At 44.0% G+C, this 12,337-nt stretch overlaps 1 long non-coding RNA gene across 4 annotated transcripts in view; it reads left to right on the forward strand.

The window, feature by feature from the left end:
- LOC120855936 overlaps window positions 1–12,337 on the forward strand; it is a 46,306-nt gene that overhangs the window by 25,359 nt on the left and 8,610 nt on the right. For 2 of the 4 annotated variants that reach the window (XR_005719344.1, XR_005719371.1), the window contains 2 exons: window positions 335–371; window positions 3,001–3,051. This is a non-coding gene — a long non-coding RNA (uncharacterized LOC120855936). The remainder of the gene's footprint in view (window positions 1–334; window positions 372–3,000; window positions 3,052–12,337) is intronic. The other 2 variants (XR_005719349.1, XR_005719363.1) reach the window with 1 other exon arrangement.

Raw genomic sequence — 12,337 nt, forward strand, 5'->3', positions numbered from 1 at the left:
GTTAGATGGATGCCTCACTTTATAGATCAGTAATTTATCCAGGATTTAGAGAAAGAACTGGATCAAGGTTTCAGTCCCAGGCTTCTCAGTTTTCCCACACATCCACTCCTTGCCCCCATAACTTCTTTTTAACACAGTCTTCACCACTGGACTGCCAGAGAATTCCACCCCACCTCCCACCCAACAGCCACCCAACCCTCCAGAGGAATTGGGCCAGAGTGATGATGCAACTTCTGGAAGAAGACAACAAAAGGATACTAACTTTCACTGACCCCTTCATATAAACCAGTTACTTTGCTAAGTACGTTTATAATATCTCATTTATTCTTCACAGGTAGCCTGTTCCTATTCCTGTTTCACTGTTGAATAAGGTGAGAAACTGAGTGACTCCCCACAGTTACGCTGTATTATTTCCTCACCGTGATCCACTCCCTCCTGGCCCTTGTGTCTGGGCCACATTTACATTTGCCTGCTCCCACTGACTCTGCGCTTGGCCAGTGGGACTTTCTTTGGTCAATGGAATGTGAATGAACTTGATGTATGCCCCAAATGAGAAGAGGCTGTAAGTTCCGTGGTGCAATTAGGTGTACTTCAGCCCTGTCCTCCTCTGTGGGGACAACATACCCCAGAAGGTGGCTGTCTCTTCAGCTCTGCCCCTGAAATAGGACACAGATGGAGCAGGTCTGAGCCCACCAGTCACAGTTGACTCAGAGTTAGCCTGTAGCCTTTACGAGATGTAAACAAAAAAATGAATATTTGTCCTTTATGCCATTGAGAATTTGGGGTTGTTTGTTGCTGCAGCAAAGCTGACCCATACAGGCTTGAACACAAGTCTGACTGACTCTAAAATCTCTTGTGAAACTGTGAAAAAGAAACTTGCTCTCAGGCGATGTCTAATTAAACTAACTTGAGAATCTATGTGTTAGGCCTTTTAAAGTAATGAATTAACTTGGCTGCACTGGGTCTCAGTTGTGGTATGTGGAATCTTTAGTTGTGGCATGTGGGATCTAGTTCCCTGGCCAGGAAATAGAACCCAGACCCCCTGCATTGGGAGTGCAGAAGTCTTAGCCACTGGCAGGGAAGTTCCTGTGTGTTACGTATTAACTTATTAAGATTCTCGCCTCCTTGGACTCCTTGCTTAATTCTACCCTTGCACTGACACGTATCCTGAGGGTCTGATTTCATTCTACAACCTGCTTCTCCAGTTCCGCCTACTCTGTGCTTTTGAGTCTCTTTTCCTTGATTTACTTTTTCCTCTTTTTAAAAGCACTTATTACCTTCCAAAATACTCTACAATCAACTTATTTACAACACATTTTTTAAACGCTGCCCAGTTGAATTTTAAGAGGGAGGGAGTGTTTAAGCCTGTTTTGTTTATTGTCATTCCTTCATCAGTGCCTGGCACATGTGTGATCAGCCACTTAGTCACGTCCAACTCTTTGTGACCCCACTGACTGCAGCCCACCAGGCTCCTCTGTCCATGGGGATTCTCCAGGAAAGAATACTAGAGTAGGTTGCCATGCTCTGCTCCAGGGCCTGAACCCAGGTCTCCAGTGTTGCAGACTGATTCTTTACCATCTGAGCCCCCAGGGAAGCCTGGCACATAGTAGGCGCTAAAAAGTGTTTGATCACTGAATGAATGAAAACACTTCTGAAATCATGGTAGCTGTTGTGTTTTAATAGCTTGACCAGTAGAGGTCATAGATGAGTTCTTTAAATATCTTGGACTCGCAAAGACTTCTACATCTGCTTTTATGTCAGGGTCTGTTCACTCTGGATGTCTTGGGGATTAGTGTGGGTTGCCCTGTGGCAGTGTTCAATCTGGTGGTGGCATTTGGCGTATATCATGAAAACTGCTGAAAGTGACAAACTGATGATGCGTCAGATTGTTTTCTCCTCCATCTTTGACCTAGTATTGGGAGTCAAGTAGGATGCAAAATGGGGCATAAAGTGTTGGCTTTAAGGTTGCATCTATTTATAGAAGTTGCTTGTAAATAAAAGTTAAATTCAGTCAAACAACCAGCTGCTGCTGCTGCTAAGTCGCTTCAGTCGTGTCCGATTCTGTGCGACCCCATAGACGGCAGCCCACCAGGCTCCCCCGTCCCTGGGATTCTCCAGGCAAGAACACTGGAATGGGTTGCCATTTCCTTCTCCAATGCATGAAAGTGAAAAGTGAAAGTGAAGTCGCTCAGTCGTGCCTGACTCTTAGCGACCCCATGGACTGCAGCCTACCAGGCTCCTCCGTCCATGGGATTTTCCAGGCAAGAGTACTGGAGTGGGTTGCCATTGCCTTCTCTGCAAACAACCAGAGAGGATAGTAAATGCTTAGTGTCAGTTGCAAAGCTATTTGCCTAGATTAACAACACAACCTCCCCAAAGTATGTGTATGTGTATGTATGGTGTGTGTATGTTCAGATATAGCCTAGAAATTCTGGAACTCTTCACTGACCATTTTCTCTCCTCTTTTACAACAAAACATGGCAAAGCAAGAATCATGAGCCATGACTCTGCCTGTGTGTGTTTTATTCTCCCTGATTTACATGCTTAACCTCACCGTGTATAACTGCATGGTGGGTAGGAGGATTTAAAGGGATGATGACACTGGATTGGAAGCTAATCGTTTTCTTCAGGTTGGCCAATTGATGGGTTTTGGTCAATTGATGAGTTCAAGGATAAGGATTTGAGAAGGAAAGAAATCTTATTTTGTGGCTTGCCTCCCATATACCAGGCACCGTGCTAAGTACTTCTACAGGTCATCTTGTCCACTCCCTGAAGTGAATGGGGACAAAGGTCACACCTAGTACTTAGTGGAAGTTCAAAAATGACTGAATAAAGATGCGAGAGTGTCGATGACTGTTAAGAAAAGGATCTGTTTCTTTGTTTTGGTTTGTTTGAGGGGGTTGCTTTGTTTTATTTCCTCGATAGAACAAAATCCAACTGAAACCCAGAATGTGGGTACATATGTTTGGCGTTTATTCATACCACATGTCCATTTGCTAGGCACTGAAAAAGGATGCCTGGAATGTGGTTCCTGTCTCAAGATACTGGAAGGTAGGTGTGGGTGTGGATGGAGCACTAAGGGGGGCTGTCGTTGTTGTTTAGTAGCTCAGTCGTGTCGGACTGTTTGTGACCCCGTGGACTGTAGCCCACCAGACTCCTCTGTCCATGGGATTTCTCAGGCAAGAATACTGGAATGGGTTACCATTTCCTTCTCCAGGGGATCTTCCTGACCCAGGTATTGAACCCACCCAGTCTCCTGCTTTGGCAAGTGGGTTCTTTACCACTGAGCCACCTGAGAAGCAAATAGCCAGACAGCATAGTTTTCTTCTATTATGAGGCTTGTTGCTAGATAAATGCAAGGGTGGATTCTCCTATCTGATGATATAAAAGAATCAACTACCAATTACTCAACAACACGTTTAATGTGGTACTCTGGGCAGGAGAGGACGAAGAGTCCCCCCAAAGGTTTACAGAGGAGTGCGTCCTCACTCTGGCTTCTTCCTCTCCCCTCTCTTTCCTGCTCTCCTGTGCTGAGAGCCTTCCTGGACTATTAGGCATGTGATATAGTCAATGCGAATGTAATCGGTACACAGAAATCGGTACACAGAACAAATGAGAGGTTCTTAGTCAAATCCAAACAAACACATACTTGATAATGGCTTTTGGCTGAAATTTGTTTTTCTGTTTTACAGCATGTTCCCATTTGCCTGTGGTTAGTGAAGATTAAGCTTGCCAAGCTTTAATGTGGTACAAATGCCATGTTGAAGGCAAGTGCATGGTTACAGGATCTGGCAAGTAGAAAGCATTATCAACAGCTGTGGTTTTCCAACGCTTTGTGAGACTGGAAAACTAGAGCACATGTGCCTTTAGTAGAGTGGGCATTAACATGCCCATTAATTTTTTAAAATATAACTTGCGGTCACCGGTCGTTTCATATGGTTTTATAGTTACAATGAAATTCTGATTACGTTTGATAATGTCCAGAAGGCAGAAATTGGTTGCGTCCCTCAGTAATTAATTATTGAAGGATTTATGGAGAGACTTCTCTGTTCACGGACATGAACTTGGCGCTAATTGTAGCCAGTCACGCCCCACCCTCCCCATCCACACGTTTGCCAGGATTGCCATGAGTGTGAGTGTTTATTTGAATCTCATCCCTTTCCTTTTATCACCATTAAATGACACATCTTAAGAAATAAAAAAGTCGAAAGGTAGGAGAATTGTCATAAAGATAATGAAGGAAAACATTGTTAAACAGTTTACTTCTGTAGAGGAGGAGGATTCTATATAATGGTTCAAAGTATCTGATGTGAAAACCCATTTGAAATAAGTGACAGAAATTTGAAATTTTGCTTTACCTAGTGTCTTGAATTGATAAGGTTTCATCATAAATATTCTCTCACACATCTACTGAATCTCTTCCTATTGGCATAGGAACATGGAAGATTGTCAGTCATCATCTATTTCTGCCAATTTTCCATGTTCCTATGCCAGTCATCAGAGAGAAAACAACATATGTACTTTATGACTCCTGAACTGACAAGAATTGGCTGCTGTGGAAATACTTGCATGGTTCTGTAACATCCAGTAAACCCAGCAGTAGAAGTGTATTTTTAAAAAAAAAGAAAAAAGATGGACCTTCCCTGGTGGCTCAGTGGTAAAGAATCTGCGTGCCCATGCAGAAGACATGGGTTCGATCCCTAGTCCCAGAAGATCCCACATGTAGCAGAGGAACTAACCCTGTGCACCACAACTGCTGAGGCTGTGCTCTAGAGCGTGGGGGCCAAAACCACTGAAGCCCATGCACACTAAAGCTTGTGCTCCACAATAAGAGAAGCCTGCGCCGCGCAACTAGAGAGAAGCCTGTGCGGCAACGAAGACCCAGCACAGCCAGAAATAAATAAAGTCCTTTTTTAAAAAAAGAAACTACCAAGAAAAAAAGGGTTATCAGTGAGCTGCCAATTTCATGACCACCACTTTGACTTAATTTTTTTTTTGCTCTTGTGGCATTCTTTCCATTTTCCAAAAGATCTCTCATGACTCCTTAGGAGTGTCTAGCCAGGAACTCAGAAGGCGTAAGCTGTTCGAAAAGATCACTGTATGCTTTTCTTGAGTTTCATTCAGCAGCAAGGAGTTTTCTGGTTGTTTTGATTGGTAGCTGGGCTTCTCAGCAGTTTTCCAGTGCCATAATACTCTTTCATTCCACTTAATTTAAAAGACTTCCATTCCCATGTATCTCAGACATCTCCTGAGTCTCTCCTACATCCCCTTAGGAGTCAGGACAGTGGCCACTGTGTCTGCAGGCCTTAGTCCTCTGTGCTGTCAGAACTCTGTGCTCTTTCATTCCATTGGTTCAATGCCCAATGAGATGCACAGAAGACCAGATATGGGACATTAAACCAGCATATCTCATCAGTCTTTCACCTCATTATATAAGCCCTCCAGTGCCAATCCACCCTTGGAATAATAATAACAGCTCTTCTCTTCTTGCCTTCTGCCTTCCCCCACATCTTTTCCTGAGACCTACGAGGGTAGTTACCAATTGCTATAATAATAATAGTTGTTGTTTAGTCACTAAGTCATGTCCAACTCTTTTGCAGCTCCGTGGACTGTAACCCACCAGGCTCCTCTGTCCATGAGATTTCCCGGGCAAGAATACTAGAGCAGGTTGCTGTTTCCTTCTTCAGAGGATCTTCCTGACCCAAGGATCAAACCTGCATTTCCTGCACTGGCAGGCGGATTCTTTACCACTGACCCACCGGGGAAGCCCCCATAATAAAAATAGGCAGCATTTATTGAACATTCCAAAGCATTTACCAGACAATTCAAGGACTTTATATGCAGAGCAGGCCTCGGTGTCCCCACCTTTGCTGCCACTTTTATGCTATCACTCCCAGCTCGGGGACTGAGGCCCCAAACTAAAAGTTCTCCTGGGGTAGAATTTTAATTGCCAGATTTAACAAATAGAATTACAAAAATACCAGTGGGATGTTAATTTCAGATTAAACAAGGGAAAAAATTAATATAAGCATGTCCCAAATATTACATGAGAGGTACTTATGTTTAAAAATTACTTATTTTTAAAGATTGTTTTTGATATGGACCATTTTTAAAGTGAGGGACAGGGAGGCCTGGTGTGCTGCAGTCTATGGGTTGCAAAGAGTCAGACATGACTGGGTGACTGGACAACTACAAATTTTTAAAGTCTTTACGGAATTTGTTACATCTCTCTGTTTTATGTTTTGATATTTTGGCCAAGAGGTACATAGGGTCTTAGCCGCCCGACCAGGGATCGAACCCACAACCTCTGCATTAGAAGTCAAGGTCTTATGGAGACCACCACCTCTGCATTAGAAGTCAAGGTCTGGAGTGGACCACCAGAAAAGTCCACTTTTGTTTATATAACCTTGCCTTTTCCAAACTAGGCCACTGTACCTACCTCCCTCTCAAGCTTTTTGTGATAATTCATTCCCAAAACATAGGGAAGAGGGTCTTCAGGAAGTTCTCCTCAGAGTAAGCAATATAAAAATCCCTTGATTGTGCAATTGTAGGTGTGCACAGTAAGCCCATGTGCAAGCTTAGGTTGGAGGCTGCAAGACAGAGTAGCAAGCATTAGGAACAGAACAGATCTATGTTGCATGGCAGCCCTACCACTACTGCCTGTAGGATCTGGGGAAGGTCTTTAATTGTCTTATGCTACAAAGTTCTCATTTTAAAAAAAGAAGACTGCAATTGTAAGGTTGTGCATTCATTTTCTAGGGCTGCTGTAACAAAGTTGGTGGTTTAAACAACAGGAGGATGTTACCTCCTGGTCTGGAGGCTAAAAGTTTGAGATCAAGGGATGGTTCCTTCTGAAGCTGTGAGGGAGGCATTTGCTCCAGGCCTCTGTCCTCAGTTTGTAGATGGTGTAGACAGTTGTCTTTATAGTCACATGGCGTTCTTCATGTGTGTGTCCCTGTGACCACATTTCCTTTTTTTTTTTAAAGGACACAAATTATATTGGATGAAGTTTCTCCCTGATACATCACACTGACCTAATTACTTCTGTAAAGACCTTATTTCCAAATAAGGTCTCACTTGAAGTACTGTGAGTCTGGACTCCAGGGTATCTTTTGGGGGGAACATAGTTCAACTTACAGCATTTTGCTGAAAGAATGGAATATGGCAATTTATAGGAGGCACCTAACAGAAACACTGGATTAAAAGAAATACTTAACAAATAGCAGCTTTTGTGGTTGTTATTAACAGTTTTATCTTATTTTATAATGATCTTATGAGTACATGGTTATTCTCTGGGATTAATGGACACATATATAGAAGGTCGGGCTTCCCAGGTGGCTCAGTGTTAAAGAATCCTCCTGCCAATGCAGTAGACACATGGGTTCAATCCCTGGGTCAGGAAGATCCCCTGGAGGAGAGCATAGCAACCCACTCCAGTATTCTTGCCTGGGAAATCCCATGGACAGAGGAGCCTGGTGGGCTATAGTCCATGGAGTTGCAAGAAGGTTGGGCATGACTTAACAACTAAACAGTAACAACAAACACAGAAGGTCTAGGTGGGGAAAATGTATAAATATCCAGAAAATCTTAGGCATAAGAATAAAATATTGAGAATAAAGAACTTTATGTTACTGTATGTGGTCAGAGTAGAGAAAGAGCAGGGATGTAGGATAGATGGTGAATAGAGGAGAGAGCATTTAATTATCCAGACTGACTGATGTTGATTGATGAACACTCCATTTTAGTTCACTTTGAAAACAGAGAATCAAAGTTTACCCTTGGACTAGACAATCTGCCAGAAACAGTCAGAATCATTATGTTTTCAGAGCAGAAAAAAGTCACCAGAGAACCAGTCACTTGATTCTGATGACAGAAAAACTCAGACTGTAGTTATCCTACAAACAGCATTACTTGGAAAATATTTACAAGAGCGACAGTTTCAAGCCTCTGAGGGATTTGAAAGTGGTGCATTTTCTGTGGCACCTTTCACTTCAGTGTATTATTTGAAGAGAAGTTCTTACTGCTAATAAAACTAGAAAGGAGAAAATTGAACTTGGTTCATAAAGAGAGACACCCTGTTCCCTGCAGGATATCCTTGTTGGGCTGGGTAACTAAGACAATGCAGTGGACTGTGTGGTGGGGAGGGTAGGTCTTCAGTACCACCAAAAAAAGGGTGATTATTTAAGAAGTCTGGTCTCCATTAAGAATAGAACAAGAGGAAATATGTTTGCTTTGCAGAAGGAAGGATTTAGGCTGGATCCAAATACTCTCTGTATTGGCAGTCAGTAAAATAGATACCCAAGGGAGGCGCAGTAATACCATTCCTAAGGAGGTCTATAGAATTATGATCAACACCGCATTGTTAATAGTTTCTGAAAATAGTAAGGCCTTATGAATATTCTGTCCAGCATATGAAATTTGCCTGTGAACATCTGAAAGAACATTTGAAAGAACATAGCCAGGGTGAGCAGCAAGAAAGAGTCTCATTGACCTCAGTTTTCTTGCTTTGTGACTTTGAAATGAAATCAGAGCAGAGGACAGCCTCAGCATCAAAAACAAGGAAGCAAACAAAGAACCACTTCTTAAGGAAAGGGTGTCCTCTCTTCCCGCTACCTCCTTGCCACCTGTCACAAAATTGAGGATGGTCAGGAACTTTTTGTGCACAGCCAGAGGAAAGCATGCCAGATCTGTTAAGATCAAGAAAAATAGGGATCCTGTGAAGTGGGGGCTTGGGTGCAGCCGCTCGGTGACTGTCACAGACCGAGGGAAGGTGGAGCAAGGGGGCAGCCCTGTTCTGTGTTTGCAGCTGAAGCAACCAGTCCTGCTGACTTACCTGTATTAGCATTTTAAAAGTTCAAGCGAACAAGTTTTTAAAGGGATGAAAAGGCTACATACCTTCTAACAGCTGGCTGGTCACCTGTGCCTCCCAGCCTGGGTGATGCTGTGGGGGACTTAGCACGGAAGAGTGGGCCCTGGATCTGGTTGGGAAGCTCACCAGGCTTGCGGCTTCTCAGTGGTGGGATCTGTTGACATGAACAATCCTCAGCACGTTGGGTGATTTGAGTGCACTTTCATGATTCGCTCTCATTTTACCCCCTTGCTATTTCCACATGCCACAGGAATCCCTCCACTCCCCTCTGAATTATGTGCTGTTCAAGAGGGATGCTCGGACCTCCCACTCAGGCAGGGCAGCCCCAGCTCCGCGAACTCACAGGACCCATTGTTCGTCCCTTCCGTACCCAGTGCTGTCACCGCAGGCCTGTGCTCCAGCGCAGCCGGGAGGGTGGGAAACGAGCCCCCGGAGGGTCATCCATCATGCTCATAAATGCTCTGAGTTCTACCAAGTTCCATCAGAGTTCACCTACACACCAAAGCAAAACAATCCTGCTCTGTGCATTCTTGTTTTCTTCAGTGTATATGCCGCCCACAAACGTGCGTGAAATATCTGCACGTGTAATGGGTGCGCTTGAAGCTGTGCGCACATCTGGGCAAGTGTGCGCAGCGTGCACCAGGCTGCATGCCAGGGCGCACAGGACGCCTGGAGCGGGCAGAGCCTCCACCTTCACAGTGGCACGGAGAGGCCGCGCTGCTTCTGGGCTTGCATGTTCATGAATCACCATTCTCTGGTTTTCTCTCCAGCCTGCCTTTATGGGCTGTTTTTTTTTTTTTTTTTCCCTCCTAAAAATTGAAATGTAGTTGATTTACAATATTGTGTTATTAATAGTTTCAGGTATACAACAAAGTGATTCAGTAAGCGCGGGCGGCTGTGACGGGTGCACTAGGTGTGGCCGAGAGGAGCTACCCCACGTTCGAGGTCAGGGGCAGAAGCCGGGAGGACCCCATGCCTGAAGGGCGGCGGCCAAGAGGAGTTACCCCACGTCCGAGGTCAGGGGCTGCGGCCGGGAGGAGCAACCCCACGTCCAAGGAGCGGTGGCTGCGTGGGCACAGGAGGGCCTAGAGGAGCTATCCCATGTTGAAGGTCAGGAAGGGTGGCAATGAGGAGATACCCTTTCCAAGGTAAGGAGCAGTGGCTGCGCCTTGCTGGAGGAGCCGTGAAGAGATACCCCATGCCCAAGGTAAGAGAAACCCAAGTAAGATGGTAGGTGTTGCAAGAGGGCATCAGAGGGCAGACACACTGAAACCATACTCACAGAAAACTAGTCAATCTAATCACACTAGGACCACATCCTTATCTAACTCAATGAAACTAAGCCATGCCCGCGGGGCAACCCAAGATGGGCAGATCATGGTGGAGAGGTCTGACAGAATGTGGTCCACTGGAGAAGGGAATGGCAAACCACTTCAATATTCTTGCCTTGAGAACCCCATGAACAATATGAAAAGGCAAAATGATAGGATTCTGAAAGAGGAACTCCCCAGGTCAGTAGGTGCCCAACACGCTACTGGAGATCAGTGGAGAAATAACTCCAGAAAGAATGAAGGGATGGAGCCAAAGCAAAAACAATACCCAGCTGTGGATGTGACTGGTAATAGAAGCAAGGTCTGATGCTGTAAAGAGCAATATTGCATAGGAACCTGGAATGTCAGGTCCATGAGTCAAGGCAAATTGGAAGTGGTCAAACAAGACATGGCAAGAGTGAACGTCGACATTCTAGGAATCAGCGAACTAAAATGGACTGGAATGGGTGAATTTAACTCAGATGACCATTATATCTACTACTGCGGGCAGGAATCCCTCAGAAGAAATGGAGTAGCCATCATGGTCAACAAAAGAGTCTGAAATGCAGTACTTGGATGCGGTCTCAAAAACGACAGAATGATCTCTGTTCGTTTCCAAGGCAAACCTTCAATATCACAGTAATCCAAGTCTATGCCCCAACCAGTAACACTGAAGAAGCTGAAGTTGAATGGTTCTATGAAGACTACAAGACCTTTTAGAACTAACACCCAAAAAAGATGTCCTTTTCATTATAGGGGACAGGAATGCAAAAGTAGGAAGTCAAGAAACACCTGGAGTAACAGGCGAATTTGGCCTTGGAATGTGGAATGAAGCAGGGCAAAGACTAATAGAGTTTTGCCAAGAAAATGCACTGGTCATAGCAAACACCCTCTTCCAACAACACAAGAGAAGACTCTACACATGGACATCACCAGATGGTCAACACTGAAATCAGATTGATTATATTCTTTGCAGCCAAAGATGGAGAAGCTCTATACAGTCAACAAAAACAAGACCAGGAGCTGACTGTGCCTTAGATCATGAACTCCTTATTACCAAATTCAGACTCAAATTGAAGAAAGTAGGGAAAACCACTTGACCATTCAGGTATGACCTAAATCAAATCCCTTATGATTATACAGTGGAAGTGAGAAATAGATTTAAGGGCCTAGATCTGATAGAGTACCTGATGAACTATGGAATGAGGTTCATGACATTGTACAGGAGACAGGGATCAAGACCATCCCCATGGAAAAGAAATGCAAAAAAGCAAAATGGCTGTTTGGGGAGGCCTTACAAGTAGCTGTGAAAAGAAGAGAGGTGAAAAGCAAAGGAGAAAAGGAAAGATACAAGCATCTGAATGCAGAGTTCCAAAGAATAGCAAGAAGAGATAAGGAAGCCTTCTTCAGCGATCAATGCAAAGAAATAGAGGAAAAGAACAGAATGGGAAAGACTAGAGATCTCTTCAAGAAAATTAGAGATACCAAGGGAACATTTCATGCAAAGATGGGCTCAATAAAGGACAGAAATGGTATGGACCTAACAGAAGCAGAAGATATTAAGAAGAGGTGGCAAGAATACACAGAAGAACTGTACAAAAAAGATCTTCATGACCGAGATAATCACGATGGTGTGATCACTCACCTAGAGCCAGACATCCTGGAATGTGAAGTCAAGTGGGCCTTAGGAAGCATCACTACAAACAAAGCTAGTGGAGCTGATGGAATTCCTATTGAGCTATTTAAAATCCTGAAAGATGATGCTGTGAAAGCGCTGCACTCAATATGCCAGCAAATTTGGAAAACTCAGCAGTGGCCACAGGACTGGAAAATGTCGGTTTTCTTTCCAATCCCAAAGAAAGGCAATGCCAAAGAATGCTCAAACTATTGCACAATTGCATTCATCTCACATGCTAGTAAAGTAATGCTGAAAATTCTCCAAGCCAGGCTTCAGCAATATGTGAACCATGAACTTCCTGATGTTCAAGCTGGTTTTAGAAAAGGCAGAAGAACCAGAGATCAAATTGCCAACATCCGCTGGATCATGGAAAAAGCAAGAGAGTTCCAGAAAAGCATCTATTTCTGCTTTACTGACTATGCCAAAGCCTTTTACTGTGTGGATCACAATAAACTGTGGAAAATTCTGAAAGAGATGGGA

Source organism: Oryx dammah, unplaced genomic scaffold, assembly GCF_014754425.2.
Source record: "Oryx dammah isolate SB20612 unplaced genomic scaffold, SCBI_Odam_1.1 HiC_scaffold_1, whole genome shotgun sequence".
Taxonomy (NCBI): domain Eukaryota; kingdom Metazoa; phylum Chordata; class Mammalia; order Artiodactyla; family Bovidae; genus Oryx; species Oryx dammah.